Genomic DNA, 21,157 nt, shown 5'->3' with positions numbered 1-21,157 from the left:
GGGTTTTTTTTTAATAGTCATTTCCTGTCCAAACCAAGGTGCTTTATAGTGCCTCTGAGGAACACATTTTGACAAGGGAGTTACCTGATCTAAAGAATCATTTAAGGATTGAGTCCAACATGATACAGAATCTTCAGTGTTAGCTATCAGCTTGTCGCAAAGCTTTGGGATCCAAATATCTTTTAAGATATCGACTTCAAACTTTTCTCTTACTAATTGGGTGACTAGGAGTTTTTACAACACCATTATACTTCCTTACTCTAGCATGGATTTCAATTAAGAAATGGTCTGACCAAGGAACTTTCTCACATTTTACTCTAAAAGAGTCAAATTGGAAAAAAAAATGTCTTAAAAAAACTAGATCTAAAATGTGTCTGTGCGAAAGAGTGGGTTGATTAATTAGTTGAGACCATCCTAAAACCCTCCTAGACTCTAATATGATCTCACAACTTTCAATAAGGGGAACAGTGTCAACATGAAGATTCAAATCCCCAAGGACTTGATATCTGCATTAAGGGGCGGATTTTAAGAGCCCTGCTCGCCTAAATCCGCCCAAATCCGGGCTGATTTAGGCGAGCAGGGCCCTGCGCGCCGGTGAGCCTATTTTACATAGGCTCACCGGCGCGCGCAGACCCGGGGACTCGCGTAAGTCCCGGGGTTCTCCGAGGGGGGCGTGTCGGGGGCATGTCGGGGGCGGGCCCGGTCGTCGCGGCGTTTAGGGGGCGTGCCGGGAGCGTTTCGGGGGCGGGCCCGGGGGCGTGGTTACGGCCCGGGGGCGTGGCTGCGTCCTCCGGACCCGCCCCCAGGTCGCGTCCCGGTGCGCTAGCGGCCCACTGGTGTGCGGGGATTTACGCCTCCCTCCGGGAGGCGTAAATCCCCCGACAAAGGTAAGGGGGGGCTTATACAGGGCCGGGAGGGTGGGTTAGGTAGGGGAAGGGAGGGGAAGGTGAGGGGAGGGCAAAAGGAAGTTCCCTCCGAGGCCGCTCCGATTTCGGAGCGGCCTCGGAGGGAATGGGGGTAGGCTGCGCAGCTCGGTGCGCGCCGGTTATACAGAATTCATAGCCTTGCACGTGCCGATCCAGGATTTTAGCGGATACGTGCGGCTCCGCGCGTATCTACTAAAATCCAGCGTACTTTTGCTTGCGCCTGATGCGCCAGCAAAAGTACGCCTATTCGCGTTTTTTGAAAATCTACCCCTAAATGAATTGAGCATGTATACCAATGCTATAGGATTTTTATCTAGAGAGGTTGGAGGGGAGTAAACAACACAAATACTCCAAATTAAAATGTATAGGGCTAGAGCCTCTAGTCCCAGAACACTTTTCCATCACCAAGATTCTCTCACCTGTTTTATGAGATCTTGGCCAAGAAAATGTTTGATGACCATTTGTTTGAAGCTGATTCAACAAGAATGCATCAGACTCCAACAGCCAAGATTCAGTGATACAAACTCAATCTGGCTGAGATTTTTTAATTAGATCAGTAACAATAAGAATCTTTTTCGAATGGCTTGAATATTTATAAATCAGATTAAGAAGGCACTAAACTGAGGCCGAGAATATGATGCATCCTTTTTTACCTCAGCTAACACCCTATTAATTCTGATATAGATATTAAAACAAATCCTGGCATATCTCCCCTCCCCCATATCACTGGGATCTGTTCACTCATATTGAGCTGAACAAAAACAACTTTTAATAAAATCAGATTAAATGAATACATTATGCAAAATTAAAACCTAACTCTTTCCAAATAGTACAGAGCCACCACAGATTTTCCCAGACATGCCCGAAGCATGCACAAAGAGGCGCAGAAAGGGGCAGGCTCCTTTGTTGTGTACCACCAATGGCACAAGCACCTCTGGTGTCTTTGCCTCGATTTTATACATGGGCACTCGCCGATGATGTCAGAAGGGGTGGAGCTTTGGGCTCCAAAGAAACACAGCACAGTATCAGAGAGAAGAGCACTCAATGATGTTAAAGTCAGTGGAGCTGAGGTGGAATAGCTCTCATAGTGACAGATAAGGCCTCCAGCATCTTCGCCTAAAGTTTATACAGTGGTACTCACCGATGATGTCAGAACGGGCGGGCCTTCAGTGAAAGGCGCGGGACTCAGGTTCCAGAGCAACATAACACAGTGGCAGAGTGAAGAGCACTCAAAGTTGGTAAAGTCAATGATGCTGAGTTGGAATAGCTTTCACAGTGCTCTCAGGGGAAACTCGAGATAGACCTCTTTTTGTAGCTGCAGCAATAGCCTGCAATGCTCTTCATCTTAGGAAAACAGCTGATGTGCTAATTCAGGGATGAATGAGGTCAAAACCCTGGTTTTCCCCAGATTTTCCCTTCAGGTCAAGTTTTCTTTTATTCATGGGTTACCCCCACACTCGGCATGGATTCAAGGTGCAGCTAGCAACAGAGCAGGGGGAAGCCTCAACTTCTGCAGAAAACAACAGAGTAGTGCTGACTTCAAGGGTTCATGTTATTGTTGTTGGTACCCTCTTTTGAAGCCATAGGGTTTTCTTACCACTCTTGCTGCTTCTTTGCTTCTCTTACAGTGCCTTGGAGAATTCCTGCCGCTTCTGGTACCCCTTTGCCCCTTTTCGGTGTCATAGGCAATTCATAATACTTTTGGTGCCACTTTACCACAGTCTAGATGCCTTTGAGTTCTTTCCCCCTTCTGATGATATATTCACACAAGTTTAGAAACATAGAAGCATGATGGCAGAAAAAGACTGTAGGCCTATCTAATCTACCCATCTGTCCAACTAATTTACCTTTAAAATTCCCATCACTCCCTCAAAGATCTCCTGTACTTATCCCATGTTTTCTTGAATTCAGATACTGTTTTATCTCCATCACCTCTATTGGAAGGCTGGTCCATGCATCCAGTAACCTCTCTGTAAAAAATATATTTCCTAAGATTACTCTTGAACCTTCTCCCTTCTACCCTCATCCCATGACCTCTCGGTCTAGAGTCTCCTTTCCATTGAAAGAGGTTTGCCTCCTATGGATGGAAATCTTTGAGATATTTAAATGTCTCAATCATATTTCCCCTATCTCACCTTTCCTGTAGGGTATACATGTTTAGATCTTTAAGTCTATCCCCATATGCTTTAGAACAAAAACACCTTTATAGTAACTACCCTCTGGACTGACTCCAACTGGTTTATATCCTTTTGAAGGTGTGGGTTCAAGAATTGTGCATAGTATTTCAAATGAATTCTCACCAGGAACCAATATACGGGCAATACCACCTCCTTTTTTATGCTGACCATTTTGCTCCCTATGCAGTCAAACATCTTTTTGGCTTTTGCCATCAATTTATCCACCTTAAGATCATCAAATACAATCACCCCTAGATCGCACTTTTCTTTAGTGCTTAGAAGAATTTCTCCCCAATATTGTACCTCTCCCTTGGGGTTTTGCAACTTAAATACATAATCCTAAAATGTGTTACATTAAATCTAAGCTCTCATTTCCTAGACTATCCCTCAAGCTTCACTAAATCGCTCCTCATGTTTTCCATACCTTCAGATTTTGGTATCACTGGCAAAAGGACAAACTTTCCCAACAATCCTTCCATTTGTCACTCACAAAAATGTTGAAAAGATTTGGGCCAAGGACCAATCCCTAAGGCACACCACTAATAACACCTTCCTCCTCAGAGTGAACTGCATTTACCACTACCCTTTATCATCTCCCACTCAGCCAGTTTCTAATCCAGTCAGTCACTCTGGGTCCCAATCCAAGGGTGCTCAATTTATTTATGTGACCAATGCAGAACTGTGTCAAAGGTTTTCATTTGAATTGATGAGAAAACCCCAAAATAGGCTCAGTGCTTCCCTCATTGACCTTAATAATAAACAAATGAACGAATAAAACAAATGAATTTTTTTTTTTGTTTGAAATGAACCAAATGAATGGAAGTGACCTACCAAACAAATTAACGAATAATGTTACCTCCGTACATGCATAATACATACTGTTCTCCTAGGAAGGAAATATCAGTGACATATCCACACAATGCAAAATGGAGCACTAGAAGTTAAAGTGAACACAGTAAATCTCTGTTCTCAGTAGTCTTATATGGAAGTTAAACATAAGTTATGTCTCTTACTAAAGGAAATGATTCTTTCCATGGTTGCTGAATTAAAATGCTATATACAATCTTGTAAATGGAAAACATTGTTGTAGTTCAGTTGCATAGTAGTGACAGCCCCCAAGATTACAAAGAAGAGAGCAGTTCTTCTTTATATGTAGTAAGATATACAGATCCCTCTCTGGACCAAGACAAACAAACTAGGTCCACCGAAAAAAGAAATAGGTCCTGAATGAACGCTTCTACAATTTCTGATCCAGGCCTCGACTTCTGCATAGAGAGGTATTTATTTTGGATGATGATGATTTCCTTTCAAATGTTTATTTTTATTTAGTGTTTCACTATTTTGAATGCATTATTTCTACTATTGCAATACTGGTGGCAGTGTTGTCAGGTGCTCCTAGTTTGAATAGAACCTCATTGTATCATGGAACACTCAGCTTGTGACCAGACTCCTGGGATTTTGGCCTACTTAGAAAGCCTTTAGGAGAATTATGCTGAGAGCCACTGAGGAATTCTTGGGGTACTGGAGTTTTTTTTACCTCCTTTCAGTTTAACAGCCTAAGTGCAGAATATTAGCAAACATGTTTTACTGAAGGATCAGAAAAGGAAGTGGAGAGGCTGGGAGTGGGATATTCTGTCCCTGGGTTCAGCTAACTCCATGATTGTGATGTGAAGCTGAGTTTTGAATTGCAGGTCTGTGTTAGAAAAATATAGGAAAAAAAGGAGAGTGCTGATACTGTTTGGCTTTTGCTATGAAAACTGTGGATGATACTATGTGATATCTGTCTTCTTTCTTGAGGATAAGGTACATTCTTTTGGAACCACCAACCTTTTTGTTTCAGCTTAACTTGATTGCCTGGAATACTTTTATCTGATCCAGGAAGGAACCTTGTTGTCCTGCATTGTTGAGGTTGGGGTATCTATAGAACAAGCAGAGAATGGTTCCATTCACAGAGGGGCTGGTCATGGCTGCCCAGAGAGGAGATTTGCCTTGGCATGTTCACTACACTTCCTGCTACACTATGACCAATAAAGAACACAGTAATCTAGGCAGAGATTTGAACCTACCTACCCAACAAGATATTACACCACTGAATACTGACACAAACTGTGCTCTTCATTGTCATAAAAATGTACTTCTCTATGCACTATAACCTACCTTTGTTTCAACATCATAAAATCAATACTTCTTGCTTGTGTAACTTCTCTAAACTGAATATTTTTTTTCTAGATAAACAGATTTATGAGCTTGATATCCATGGCAAGCCTGTTTCACCTTTTGCCTAAAAAGATTTAATTTTCTCTGTGATGGTGACTGCATTGCTCATAAATTGTACTATACCTGCCATTAAGATTAGCCTGGAAGTTATATTACAATACCCTTTTTTATTTCAAATGGACTAGTAGGACAAACTATAGTAGTTGTATTTGAGGGAATCTGTTGTTTCCATTACTGTATATTTCATAGCCATAAGAAAATTCCCTGAGCAAATAAGGGAAATGTAAGAGGTTTTGCTTTGCTTTGTTTAAGCTTATTATTTAGTAATTTTATGAAAGAATAGACAAGCATGACTGAATATGTAAACCACAGTGATCTTTTTCTTCTTAATTACTTTCCTAATAAAAAGATTTGTTGCCTTTATTGTCTACTGCTCTTCTAGTTTTCCTAGCTTTTCCTATCCAGTGAATAACTCCTTGTGGTACTCCCCTATTGTAACAAAGTTAGTTTTCCTGAAGTCTAAGACCATTGCCTTTGAATGAACCATCACTGCCTGTACTCTTATACTGAACCACATCATCTGGTGATCACTGGGTTCCAGGTGATCACCCAATATGATATCAGAAACATTGATGATCCAGGTCCAGTATCACCCCCTCATATTTGAGTTCTGTTACCAATTGCCAGAGCAATTCTTCCTGCAGAGAATCCAGAATCTTCTTGCTTCTAGATAATACCATAGAAGGGATGTTCCAATCAACATAAAGTAGATTGAAATGACCTAGCAATAACATCTTCTCTTTCACAGCAACTTTGTGATGTCTCCAGCTAAAGGAGATCTGTATATCACAGCAATACAAATAGATGTTATATTCTTTCATTCCAGATTAGCTCACAGTGCCTCCTCCTTACCTCAAAGACCTTGCAATTCTATTGTTTAACTATTATTATTTATAATATCACCACTCCTTCTCATCCCTTTCTTTCTACCCTGTTCTTTCTTAATAGATTATAGTCTGATATAACTATATCCCAATCATGTTTCTCCATGTACCATGCCTCTGTGTCCAGCATTAAATACAAGTCAGCCTCTTCCTTGAATGTCTGTATATCTGGGACTTTATTTCCTGTACTATGAATATTAGTGTACATAGCTCTCCAGATATTATTCCTTTTTGCCATTTCTCTACAAGTTTTTGAATTGTTTTTTTTTCACTGAACGCCTTTTGCTTACTTTAGGATTTTTTCCATCCATCCCTGAAGATCCTAGTTTAAAGCATTCAACAGTAGGTTTGCTAGTCTGTTTTGGAGGACACTTTGCCCCTTCTATGACAGGTGAGCTCAGCAGTCCTTGCAATATCATCCCATGGTCCAGGAAACAAACACTCTTGTTGGCACCATTTATGCAGCCAGAATAAGACACTCTCCCCCTTCCCCCATCGCTGACCATTACAGGACACAGGTTTACTTACAAGTGGTGTTGCACCCATTCCAGCAGTCCAGTATTAACTGTGAATGTTTATTCCGGTTCAGGTCATACCAGCTTGCTTCAGCAGTATTCCAATTCAGAATCCATATACATTCTGCAGCAACAGAACTTCACCCTCCAGCTCCACCATGCAAATTCAGCCATTAAGTTGCCTGAAAAGTGGGCCTTTCACAGCAACCCCTTTTTGAGCCCCTCGAAGACCAATCTGGGTCCTTGGGAGGTGGGAGGGAGAGGAAGGGATGTGCAAGCCATGTCCCTGGTTAACCTTGGTCTCAGGGTGCCTCAGATATAATTATTCTATGGCTTCACTAGCAGGGCATCAGTCTCTGACCAGGCAGACCTCAGTTCAAGGCCTGCCAAATACCCTTTTTACCCTGACACTGCCCTTCACTTCTTTGATGCAGTGGTTGCTGATCCTGAGCTTTGGGGTTTATGAGTTCTGGTTCCTCCTCTTCTTGGGCTGGTTCGCCTCTTCAATTTCCAGGGCTGCATACTGGTTCTTCAGCTCAATGGAAAGTGGAGTTAGGGCATAGAGTCTTTTGACCGAGGTAATCTAGGTCCAGATGTCATTGCTTGATTAGGTTTCACCTTCTGCTCTGTTGGAAATTTTCCATCTGTGACATTTCAATAAACATTTCATCGATGTAGTCCTCATTGTCCCAGATGCTTCTCATTCTTGCCACTTCTTTTCTTAGTTCTGCCATCTTTTTCCTAAGGGAGTCATCCTGCAGGCATTGAACAGGTCACTGTGGATCAGGATATTCATCTGGACAGAGGCTGAAGTAGTAACAGTGGTGAGTGACAGCTTTGGGGACATGAAATTTTGCAGTCATCCTTTTACTGTTAGGAGTTTTGGTAAATGTTGAAAGAATTGAGAAAGACCTACTAAAGTACCTATCTTTTCCTCAGTTGTCCTGCAATTTAAATCAGTTGGCCTCTTGTTTGCTTGCTCTCTTGTTGCTTTGTAGTTACAGTAATTACTGGCATGATAGATATGGATGTATTAGAAAAAAGGAGGCATTTTAATATTAGTCAGAAGATTTCCAATCTGCTATGGTATTCCCATTAGTTACTACTGTTTCATTATTAATGATTAATGCACAGTCACCCGGAACGTTCCAATTAATTTTGCTCTAGTGAAAGACCAGAATTCTGACTGTGTATGTTTTACTGAAACTTGGCTGATGCTTTCTGACCATGTACTCCTGAATCATCTTTGTCTCCCCATTTTTTCCATTTTTTTTGCAACCAAGAGACATCAAACATGGAGGTGGCCTTTTAGTAATATTTAAGGAGGAACTGCAATTTTCCAGGAAGAAGACTGATATTTTTCTCCTTATGAAGTCCTTCTATTGACCTCTTCAGTGGTGATCATTTGTTTCATATACTGCCCTCCTAGGCTGTTGCATCTCAACTATTCTCCAATTATAGAATTTTTATCTAACTTGAATATTAAATTACCATTGTGTTAGACAACTTCAATTTACATATGGATGCAGCTCCATCACCGCTCTCTGCATTAATGGTGGGGGTGCAAGGGAAATAGAACCAAGAGCTAAGAGAAACAGATAAGTATGAGAGAAAAAAATGTGTGAAGCTTGCTGGGCAGACTGGATGGGCCATTTGGTCTTCTTCTGCCGTCATTTCTATGTTTCTATGTTTCTATGGATGTATTACCCTTATTTCTATGGATGTGAAAAAAAACAAAAACAAGACCATGGTGGGCATTATTGTTTTGAATACATTTACTTTCCAAGGCATTGGTCTTGTTTTTGTTTTTTTCACATCTGTGGCTTCTCTAGACCGACTACCGCTTTGTTTTTTGGGACCTTCTTTACCCATATTTCCATCCTGCTAATTTATTATTGATACTATGTTCACTTTGTTTTGGATTCAGCTGATTTGGGAACCAGCTCACAAGTATGGTCACACTCTGGATCTGATTATCTATGACTCCACCTTTAACTTTTTGTGCTTGGATCCCTTGGTGGAAAAAGTTCCATAGTCTGACCATTTCTTAATATCAGTCTGTTTTTTTTGGTATTGGAGGACTAGCTCTCTGTTTTGAAATCTGCTCAAACTATCTTGAAGAATAGCCATATGAGATTTGAGCCTAGATGTTACCTCACCTTGTAAACCTTAATTTTCAGAAGTCTACCATTCAGTGGAATGTTTAAATTCTAACCGGATTTATTTTGAATATATTCAGAAAACTTTATCACTGTCTGAGGCAGTTCTAGATTTATTTGACTAAATTAGCCAGATCACTGAATATCAGCTAACTTAGGGCCTGATTTACTAAGGTGTTTCTCCCATTCTATGTCTATGGGAAAATGCTTAGTAAATAAGGCCCTTAGCCACATAACTCCATTCTGCCCTATTACACCCACGCTGCCCCACAATTATCTGGCTTCCTTTTTAGCCAGATACAAAGTTATCTGAATAATTCCTGGGTGGTAAACATGACTGGATATTTAAATGCCACCATTTGTCCGGCTAAATCTGAACTTAGCTGGACAAATGGTGCTAATATTAGACCCTTTATTATTAGAAAATCTATTAATCTATTTGGATTCTTCCATTCAATGTTCCTAAATCTTGACCGTTCCTTTATGTTGTCACCCCTAACTGCTCTCTATGTTTCTCAATCTCTTTAGCCCTCTATCATGCCTTCCAGTACTAGATAAACTAATTTATCTCCAGAATCTATGAGTGCATGACCATCAAATCTAATTTTTCTTCTGATCCGCTCTTTCTTCTGACCTTCTGATCAGTTCTTGTTTTTCCATTTTTTATCATCTCATGTACCATTTCTTTTGAAATCATGCATTTCCAGGTAGCATTCAGAATTATTCTCTTATGGTATCACATTTCAAATGTATGTATTTTCTTCATGATCTCTTTAACATAAGTATGTTTCACTTCCATATCATGGCCCTTATCCCTCAACACGTGTCTTATTATTCCAGAGGAGCTGGGTTTTCATGTGGAGGTGAGTCATCAGAGCCCTCTTCCCTGTATTACTACCAATGGAAAATGATTCCGCTAAAGGCACTTCATCCTATCTCATAATGGGGTGAACTGCCCCTAGTGGCATCATTTACTGGTGGCAGCAATCTCTAATATAACCTTTGCCCATGAAGATCTAGCCCCTTGGACTGGTAAGACATGGTTCCAGAGGGGTGGGTGGAGGTTTCTTGGCAATTGGAGAGTTGCAGATATCTTCGGGTGTTAGAGGATACTGTTGGGTTTGTGGACCCTTGGGCTGAGGCGAGATTGTCTCTACCTGCAGGGAGGAGCTCTGCAGGTTCTTGCTGTTGGCAGGTGGACCCAGGTGAGGCAGAAAATGGTCAGGACCTTCACCTATACCAGCCCACATTACCTTCAGGTTGAGCCTTTGGATGCCGGGGCTGGCAGGACTTAGATAGAGTCTCTGATGAAGAGAGAAGGGAAGGTCCAAAGCCAGCCAGAGTCATAGGCAGATGGCAAACAGGCATACTTGAAGTCTAGGCAGGGTTAAGAAGCAGGTGGCAGTCAGGCATATCCAAAGTCCAGGCAGAGGTCAAACCGGGTAGCCATCCAAAGGAGAGGGAGAGGGAAGGATAGGGCTGGGGCAGACAGGCAAGGGCTGGACAGACTAGAATGAAGACTGAAGACAAGTTTGACAAAGATGGAAGGCAACCTGGATGGAGACTAAAGGCAAGCTGGACAACAACTGGAATGCTGGGAAGCAATACACACTATTATGGAATAGATGGACCTGTTGCTGAAGCAATGAGAGAAGGACTGAGAGAGTCCTTTATAGGACTTGATGTGTGAGGTCATCAGTAAGTGCCATGGGTTCCCCCCCCCCCCCCCACCGAGCCCTTTAAATTTCCCTCGTCTCTGGCGGCTGTGGGCCACCGGCTCTGTCCTTGGGCCACCCCTGGTGCCTCCGGCTCTGCTGCAGCTCCTGATGCTCTGCTTCGGGCCACTCCATGTGGCCTATGGAGAGATGCCGTCCCAACCAGCGCCGTGCCCCTCCCTAGGCGCATGCATGTGCACAGCTAGTCTTTAAATAGTGCCCGTGGCGGGAACCTGGCCACGGCCCCGGATGATGACTTCAGCAGAGCTCCAGTATATAAGCCTGGGCTCCACTCTCTCAAATTGCCTTTGCAACAGGTCCCCTCGCTAGTCGAATACTCGTTGCCTCTTCAGTTCCTGGTTCATGATCCTGATTGCCTTCATTCCTGTTTCCTTGTTCCTGTGTTCCTGTTCCTTCGTCTCTCCTTCGGATTGCTGACCTGGTCTGACCTCTGCATTGCCTGACCACTCTGCTGCCTCTCTCCAGCCCTGGATCTCTGCATTGCTTAACTACTCCATTGCCTCTCTCCAGCCCCGGACCTCTGCATTGCCTGACTACTCCATTGCCTCTCTCCAGCTCCAGACCTCTGCATTGCCTGACTACGCCGTTGTTTCTCTCCAGCCCTGGACTTCTGCTTCATCTGACCAACCTTTTGACTCTCTCCTCATCTAGACCTCAGCCTTGCTTGTCACTGCTTCCAGATTGCCGCCAGCCCTGATCCCAGCTTGCTTCAAGACGCCTCTTCAGCTTTTGTCCTGGACGTGGTTCATTCAGGCTTCTGCCTGCTCTTGCTCGGGCGCCTTCTGTCAAACTGTGATCCTATTGGCACCCGGATCTCCAGGACTCCATCTCATCCAGTACAGACTGATACCTACACTAGTTGCTGCCTCTGGGCTGACCTCAATCCACACATCGATGACCACTGACGGAGGCCACCTAAGTCCAGCCGGCCCCAGCACCCAAAGGCTCAACCCGCGGGGAACGAGGGCTGGTATTGCGGAAGCACCAGCCAGCCTCTGTCCATCAGCACCTATGGGTAGCGTCAACCCCACCTCGGCCCAAGGGTCCACCTCCGGCGCAACAATCTCTTGTCCTGTCTTCCCATCATGAAAGTCTCTCCCTGTGTAGTGATACCTGAGATCCTTTTAGCCACCTGAAAAGAATCCAAAATAAAGTTCACATAGACACAAGCAAAGTTGGAAAAATGCTTTATTTTTATAATGTAATGCCTCAGGGCTCCTGAATTTTCCAAAGTCATCAGTAATTTTCCCTGGGCAGATGTTCACGAAGTAAGTTAGATTTTTTGAACATGCCAGTTGAGTCATTTCCATTGACTTTTAAGAGTTTTTACTTTCTCCAGAGGATTAAAAAAAAAAGAAGGCTGTAGAAGAGTCCCTTGTGGGATGAAAGTTTGGATGTGACAGTTGATAGAAAAGCCAGTACAAGAATATATGACTACAGCCACATCTATTGGTCTCTTATGCACATGAACCTTACTGAAAGAGGAACATTTTATGGGGCTGTGAGGGAGTATACAGAAAACTCCCTCAGACCACCTTACGGGACTGGACATAGCAGTCTCACCGGGTCTTAAGGTTCAGACCCACAGGGAATCCTGCGTGAAAGGAGGAGCCTTTCACCAGAATATAAGACCTTAGGGCCTAGAATGGATAAGCAGGCCCTGGGAAAGAGACAGAGACCCACCCTAGGCTAAGACTTGCAATGTTTAAAGTTTGAGAGTGACAGGGAGTTTAAGACCTGTTCTGTTTAAAGATTGTGACTTGCTTGCAGTTAAGGTGAGCTGCCTAAATTGTTTTATTTTGTACTCTGCTGTGTTATTTGTGAGAAACCTGAACTTCAAGATAAGCTACCTAATTCATTTGTTTTGCTTTATACTGTGCTTTTGATTCACTGTAAAGAAACTTCACTTAAGGAACAGCCAGTGTTTGCCTCCTTTTTCCTCTGGCTGCTCCTAAGCTACTACTGCTCGAGTTACCTCAGTGGCTTCAAATTTAGATCTTTATTGATATCTTTATAACTAATGAGGTAAGTGGAAACAGTTTCTTTTATTATGCCAAGAGGCTTTGCTCTTTAATGCCCAGTTTTTACTTAGGTTTCCTTGTGAGTGCCTTATTAAACTTCAGGATATAAGATACATTTTCTAGAACTTCTCTCATTTGAAATCTTTCCTTAGAAATAAGACTGTAGGTAACAGCAGAGATAGTTTTTCACTTAATATTTCTCCATCTGGGTTTTACTGTAGTGCCTATTGGTTGTCACAGTATATAAAATTTAGGTATCTCTGCTATTTTTCTGATGTATATATATATATATATATATATATAATCCAAAATAACACAAACATGAACACTCATGCATTCATATAACTTAATAGATAATATTGCAATTAAGGCAAAAATGCTTATCCTGAACAAAATCTTTTTTATTTATTCATCAACCAATATGTGTTATTTAAATAGCCATAAAATAAAACCCTCAAAATATTTAAAATATATTTTTAACAAAAGAACACAGTCCTTAAACAATGCAGGACTAGATAGATACTAGATCATGTGGATGGTATAAGTCCTCACGACTAGCATTGTCACTGTAGGTTTAACAAGCTGCGAGTAACTACTCTTCCTCAACATCAGTTATATCCCATGCCTTCAGGGCATTCAAGAATCAAAGTAACTGAAGTCAACAAAGAGAAGTTACTCGCAGTTTGTTAAACCTACAGTGATAATGCTATTCATGAGGACTTAAATCCCATCTACATGATCTAGTCCTGCATTGGGCCATCTATGTGTTTCAGGGTTGTGTTCTTTTGTTAAAAACATATTTTAAATATTTTGAGGGCTTTATTTTATGGTTGTTTAAATAACAGAATGGTTGATGAATAAATAAAAAAGGTTTTTTTTCAGGATGATAAGGATTTTCGCCTTCATTGTTTACAATATTAACTATTAAGTTAAATGTATATATCAGTGTTCATATTTGTGTTATTCTAGATTATAGCATCCCTGGATTTTGTACTACCTTACTATTGTTTCTTTCTCTCTCTCTCTCTCTCTCTCTATATATATATATATATAGTGTTGAGATTTGCCTAGTATTTCTTTTGTTTTCTGCATGGATCACATCTCTCTATTAAGGGCTGACACTAGCTTTATATATTGTTTTTATTTGATTCTTATGTATGGTAACAGAAAAATTGATTGGATTTTTATTACTACTTTTTCCTTTTTTTTAAACCATTTTTTCTGTTTTTTGTACACAGCCATCATATTTTTAATACATAGCATTAATGCTTATTAAGATCACATCCTGCCATACATGTATGTAATGCAGAACTTAAAAAAAAAAAAAAAGGAACTGGAAGATTCAGTGCCTCCTGTCTTTATTCTGGCTCCAACTGTGTTATGTGCTTAAAACTTATGTAAACAAATATTTTGAACCTTTGGGCGCATCATTATATAGCCCTAGTCTTGGACTCATTCAGCTAAGATAGAAAAAATAGTAGAAAAGGGATGCATCATTTGGAACAGCTCCTGCACTGAGGTTGATGGAATGGCCAGCCCTCCGCTGTTATAAAAGCAGCTTGCAACATTTCACAGTGTGGCACTTTGAGTTAGGAGCCAATAGAGTAGGAGTGATTCAGTTGTTTATTTTTGGACTTACTTTTGAGATCTTTATTCTATGAGAGCCCTGATGCCCCTGGCTGGAGGATTTTGGGGTATCCAGCAGTTAGGATAGATTAGGAGGTAGGGAAGATTCATGGTTCTCCAGCCCATACCAAGGGGGCTACAGATAAATTCTTATGTACCTGTGAGATCAGAAGCTGATTGAAAAGAGAAATAATTGGATGAGTGTCCACTTTTTTTCTTTAGTCTTTGATTGTGATACTTCAAAGTAATGGTTTTATTATATGAGTATATAAGTATTTTTTTATTTTTATTTTTGATTGTAGGATTTGTATGAGGTGTGATTTGTATGAATTTTGTATATGGTATATATTTGCTTGTATTTGAAAATAAATAAATGAGTTTGTTTTTTAAGTAGGTTGTTTATTTGATATATGTGTTTCTATAATATTTTGTTATATCAATTAAAATAGATTTATTGTATTTTAAATTCCCTGAAGGTTTTTTTTTAATTCTATAATTATACACAATTACCCTTTATTGCTTTACATGTCCTTTCTATATGCCACAGTTATCAGTAAGTCTTATTGTATGCAATATCCCTGTACAGAACAGAATTAGCAGGAGGTAAGGTGGACTTATATATAGGTCACTGTCCCAATGTGGATGAAGAATGTGGTGGCATATATAAAAATATTTTCTCTGTATGACATGACTATTGAGGATGTCCTGAACAGAGTCCTGTTAAATTGGTTTGGCAGAGATGTGACCTTTCTATGGACCATATAAATCTGCTTTTCCCATTGCATCTGCCCTACCAGGCCTATCATGCTTTGCTTTCAAAGGTATAGATTTTAAGCAATGATTATTGTATGTAAGGAAAAAGTGTAGTTTACCAGTAAGGCACCAATACAGTACCTTCATGGGTAGGGTAGCTGTCACTGAATGATGGAGAAATTAAATTACATATGTGGGAAAAAATGTCTGGTATGTTTCATGCTGCTCTTTTATGCCAGCAGTTTATCACCTTGTTAAGTACCTTGCTAAGCCATAGCGGGTGTTTGGATTTTAACAAAGCATACAACTTACTGCTGGCTTTTCCCTCATAAGTGTATTCACACATGTAAAACCCAGATTTAAGCGTGTAAATCTTTTTAAAAATTAGCCCCTTAATGTTCTTCTCAGTCTATTAGTAGCTATACATGCTCCCCAAGAAACTGCTTTTCAGACATAGGCTCGTGCATAAAATACCTATATGACTTTTGCCACCGTCTCCTTTCCAGTTTCTAAACTGTTGAAAACATTTTTCAATCTGTTTTCTTGCCTTTGAATCTATTAATACCAAGTATTGAAGTCTAAAGCAGTAAGAAACCAATGATGGATTGTTTACCAAACTCTGCTTAAGCTCTTGTTTTCGAGACCTTTTCTTTATTCAATCCTCCCTTCCTCTGACCATCAGTGCCAATACCTATACAACATCCTATGCAGCTTAGCAACTTCATAAACTTTTTTTTTTCTGTTTTTTTTTTCCTTTGCTAGAGCTCACTGTTTATTCCTTCCCATCCAACTCTTATCGGGGAACATGCATATCCTCTGTTATTTTTCATTTCAACTCTTCTCCCACATCCTCTCCTACATATGCCAGGTTTGGCAGCAGTTTTTCTCTTTAAAGTTTGCTGCTGGCTTGCTGCCATTCCAAGAAGAGCACCACAACTGCAATGAGTTTTCAAGATATTAGTCCCACTTCCAATTTTCAGACAGTTGTCTATTTTGGCTTGCAATAGGTTACAGCGCTGGGGTTGCAAAGGTCAGAATTTGCATAACCCTTCCATATGTACATTAGACACAATGGCTTGTGTCAAGCACATGCGGCAAATAGGTGCCAAATCAGTGCCCTCATTTAAAGCAGCTTAGGGTTCCTACAGGATTATTTCAGATTTACGTTAAATTACAGTGCTCAGTTTCTTTAGATTGCATAAATGGGCTTTTGTCATAATTCAAAGGAAAACCACAGACATTTTAAGAGCAAGTTGCTAAATCTGAGGGAGAGGGGAGAAAAAGAGGAAGAGGTGTATGAGTAATGAGGCATGAAAGCAGAGGATGTTTTCTTAGCTGAGTACACTGCAGCCCTCATTTGACATTGCTGCCAGAAAATTTGAAATGTATTCCAGTTTTGTTTCAATATCAATTTACTCAAGTGCCTTCAGAATTGACACAGAACGCATTTTAAACTCATTCGTAGCTTCCAAGCAGTTGTTTTTATAAGCCTGCTGTTGTGGTTGCTTGAAATTGCCAAAAAAATACTTCATTATGAGTTGATTCATCCTTTTGAGACTGGAAAGGATGCTAAAGCAAATAGCTATTTGAGAAGACTGGTAAAAAAAAATAAATATATTTGTTATTCAGAGCCAAAGCAGGGGCTACGCTCAAAGCCAAATAGGGGTGAATAGGGCAAAGATGGACTAAAGGGCGTTAAAAAAGCATCTTGTTGCAGTGCATTTAGCATGTTTTTAAGGGTAATTTTATAACACCCCTCATAATTCATAACTTACCAAAATGCATAAATTAGGATAATTTTCAAAATGAACTTATATATATACATTTGTTTTGAATATTAACTGAAATAACACTCATAAATGCACCTGCATATAGTTACATCTGCTCTGAGCGCACTGCTCAGAGCAGATGTAACTGCTTGGGTGGGTTAATTTACATGCCTTCTTTTCAAAATTACAAATATGTGCAGAAAAAAAAGCTCCACCCCAAACTCCATCCCCCAGAATGCCTATTATTTGTGTGCATTTAATTATGTGTTAAATTGTATGTGCAGCATACAATTTTATAAAGAGCCATGTTTAAACCCGTGTTGTATGTGCATTCATGAGTTTAAAATTACCCCAATAGTGAATAATGTGTTAAAAGTGAAGCACAGCAGAGTATCAGGTTAGTCAGCACCATTTTCACATTTGAAGCAAATGGGGCAGGAGGCAGCGAGTATCTCTCTTTTTTCCATCTGATGCTATGTTGCATCAGATGAGGTGGGTGGGGTTGGAAGACCTGGCAGGAGGGATCTGGGGTATAATGGGAGAATCTGGTGGCTTGGAGCACCCTTGGAAGCTCTGAGAGGGGAAGGGTACATGGGGATATTGGGGTTTTCTTAGAAGCTCTTGGAAGAGCACCACCCAATGGAAGAGGTCTCCAGTTCAGAGAAGGTACGGAAGAGGTGGGTTAGTCAGCCTGCAGTGGGCCCTTTATTCACTGGGGAGGTTTCAGACCATGCAGGACCATTTTTGTGCACTCTAGGGAGGTGGGTTGCCACAAATTGTGTAGTTCCTTTTCACAAAAGTGAAGTCAAGGTGGTGCCTGAGAACTACAGGCCGATTAGCCTGACCTCGGTTAGAAAATTAATGGAATTGCTGCTAAAACAATATTCAGTGTATGGAATCCAATAGATTACAGAACCAAGGCAGCATAGTTCTACCATTGTTATTAGAAGAATCTAATACATTTCTTCGACTCGGTGTCCAGAGAGTTAGATCTAGATGTAGTACATTTGGTTTCAGTAAGGCCTTTGACATGGTTCCCATTTGATGGCTTATAAAGAGAGTGCCCTGGGAATGGGCCCTAAAGTAATTGAATGGGTTAGAAACTGGTTAATTGGGTGGTGACAAAAAGTAGAGGTAAATGGAGTTGACTCTGAAGAAAGGGGATTAGTCCTCAGTTCAGTTCACTTCAACATTTTCGTTAGTGATATTGTGGAAAGGCTATACAAATCAAGGTTTCCTTTTATGGATAATACCAAAATCTGCAACAGGGTAGCCATACTGGAAGGTTTGGGAACATGAGGAGAAATCTGGTGAACAGGGCTAATTTGCTTCCTGAGGCAAGGAAAGAAATACTTTTCCCCAAGGCGTGGCACAAGTCAAATCAGCGAGAGGGCAAAAGAGGAGAGGGTTGACCCCTTGGTGTCTTAACTCTTTTGGCTATTTGAAATACTGGGGAAGGGGAGAGGAGGGTCAGAATTCCCAGAAAGAGTGTGAATGATATTTCACTCTCCCAGGAACCTTACCACTTGTTCCCACCTTTCCCCAGCATTTGCCCTCTAGAAAAGTGGGAAATGAATGAATAGTGGGGGTCTGTGTATGACACACTCTCATGACTGATGGAAGGCTATTAGGTGCCCTAAGTGAATCTTGTATCCTTGTGCCTATCCCCTTAGCCCTGCCGATACAAAATTACTAATTTCTTTCTAATAGATTTTATATGTAAAAGGACAAAATACAGTCTTCTAAGGTAAAACATCACTTAGAAGGAGGAATAGCCTAGTGGTTAGAGCTGTGGGCTACAAACCAGAAGACCAGGGTCCGAGTCCTGCTGTCGCTCCTTGTGACCTTGGGCAAGTCACTTTACCCTCCATTGCCTCAGGTACAAAGCTTAGATTATAAGCCCTCTGGGGATAGAGCAATACCTGCATGTAAACTTATGATATATTTCAGATCGAATGTCGGTATATAAAATATATTACATTTAGATGCACTATTGTGGTGCCAACCAGAAAACCCTGCAAAAAAGACACCTGGAACCCATATGGTATTTGAAATATTTAAAGTGCATTAGGTGGGGGACTTGTCCCCCAGAAAACTATGAATAAACTGAATTACAAATTACAATATAGCAAACTTCCCATATGAAAACAGCACTAACTACCAAAACTCAAACACTAACAAGCTTACCTATGAAATGCAACAGTGCAGATATTACACCAGGCCCTAAAACACCAATGAATCTTCTATTAGGAAAACAAAACAAGCCAGGCTGGTAAAGATCCCTACACAGACACTACATAGTAGCAAAATACTTCACCTCAGTCACATATGCAGAACTCAGATAGACTCTTACCGAATACAGAATAAGGGATCACTACATATTCTATATGTAGTGCAACAAAGTAAAACATCACCATTTCTCATAAAACATTAAACAATACAATCAAGAAATATAAAATATTAATCTTAATAGTAAAGGCATACTAAAAAAATATTATTAGAAAATAGCTGACAAATAGAACATTCAATATTAAAAGCTAAGGGGCGGTGGCTGAATATACAGTTCGATTCAGTGGTTGGCACTTAGCCAGATCAAGCCACGATGTTTTATTGCTGGAGGGGTCCCATTATAGTGGGGGGTGTTGCTGCAATAGTGGGACCCCTCCCCTGAAAAAGTATTATGGCTGTCTGGCGCATTCTTTTGTCTCACAGCCAAATACCGCAGGATAAAAGAACGCAGTGAGTGGCCCTTTAATGCAATGGCGGCCCCAACCTCATGAGACAGTATTCCAGGTGCGGTCTCACCATGGAGCAATACAGAGGCATTATGACATTTTCCGTTTTATTAGCCATTCCCTTCCTAATAATTCCTAACATTCTGTTTGCTTTTTTGACTGCTGCAGCACACTGAGCTGACAATTTTAAAGTATTATCCACTATGATGCCTAGATCTTTTTCCTGGGTGGTAGCTCCTAATATGGAACCTAACATCGTGTAACTACAGCAAGGGTTAATTTTCCCTCTATGCAACACCTTGCACTTGTCCACATTAAATTTCATCTGCCATTTGGATGCCCAATCTTCCAGTCTTGCAAGGTCTTCCTGTAATGTATCACAATCCGCTTGTGATTTAACTACTCTGAATAATTTTGTATCATCCGCAAATTTGATAACCTCACTCGTCATATTCCTTTCCAGATCATTTATAAATATATTGAAAAGCACCAGTCCAAGTACAGATCCCTGAGGCACTCCACTGTTTACCCTTTTCCACTGAGAAAATTGACCATTTAATCCTACTCTCTGTTTCCTGTCTTTTAACCAGCTTGTAATCCACGAAAGGACATCACCTCCTATCCCATGACTTTTTAGTTTTCTTAGAAGCCTCTCATAGGGACTTTGTCAAATGCCTTCTCAAAATCCAAATACACTATATCTACTGGTTCATGTTTATCCACATGTTTATTAACCCCTTCAAAAAAATGAAGCAGATTTGTTAGGCAAGACTTCCCTTGGGTAAATCCATGTTGACTGTGTCCCATTAAACCATGTCTTTCTATATGTTCTACGATTTTGATCTTGAGAATAGTTTCCACTATTTTTCCAGGCACTGAAGTCAGGCTCACTGGTCTATAGTTACCCGGATTGCCCCTGGAGCCTTTTTTATATATTGGGGTTACATTGGCCACCCTCCAAACTTTGTCCTCTCTCTTTCATATACACACACACATAATCTCATTGTCACAAACCCAGCTACACTTGCTCCCACTCTCTCACACGCTCATACACACACACTTTTTTCCACCTCTGCAATGCACAAACTGCAGTGGTCTCCACCCTAAGCCCACCCAGCTGATGGGACTGCCCCTCTTTCCTCTCAGGGCATGGGCTGACACTTCTCCTTCTCCTTTCTTATGGCTACATGAGGTAAGGTTTCTCTTACACCTTCTGGCCACAGCGAATGTGCCTCAATAATTGTGGTGCTCTAGTTTGCCTTGTGCTTCTACAGGCCCTGCACTCTCTCCCACTCTTATTCCCCCATACATTTATGCTCCCTCTTTACTTTGCACCCTTTTCCTCTCAGGCCCCTCTTCCACTTCACTATATATCCTTCCCATTGCTTCTTTCCCTTCTCACCCCTTTCCTTCCCTCACTCAGCTCATTCTCTTTCGTCTCACTCACACCTCTTCTGATTCACAACCCCTCCCCTCTCTTCCCTTCCCGCTGACACAATGACTGCCCCCTTTCCCTTCCCCTTCACTCAGCTCAATTGCCCTCCCTTCTCATCTCACTAAGAAGGGAGGAGACGAAAGA

This window comes from Rhinatrema bivittatum, chromosome 2 (assembly GCF_901001135.1).
Source record: "Rhinatrema bivittatum chromosome 2, aRhiBiv1.1, whole genome shotgun sequence".
Taxonomy (NCBI): Eukaryota; Metazoa; Chordata; class Amphibia; order Gymnophiona; family Rhinatrematidae; genus Rhinatrema; species Rhinatrema bivittatum.
This window is presented reverse-complemented; position numbering follows the sequence as displayed.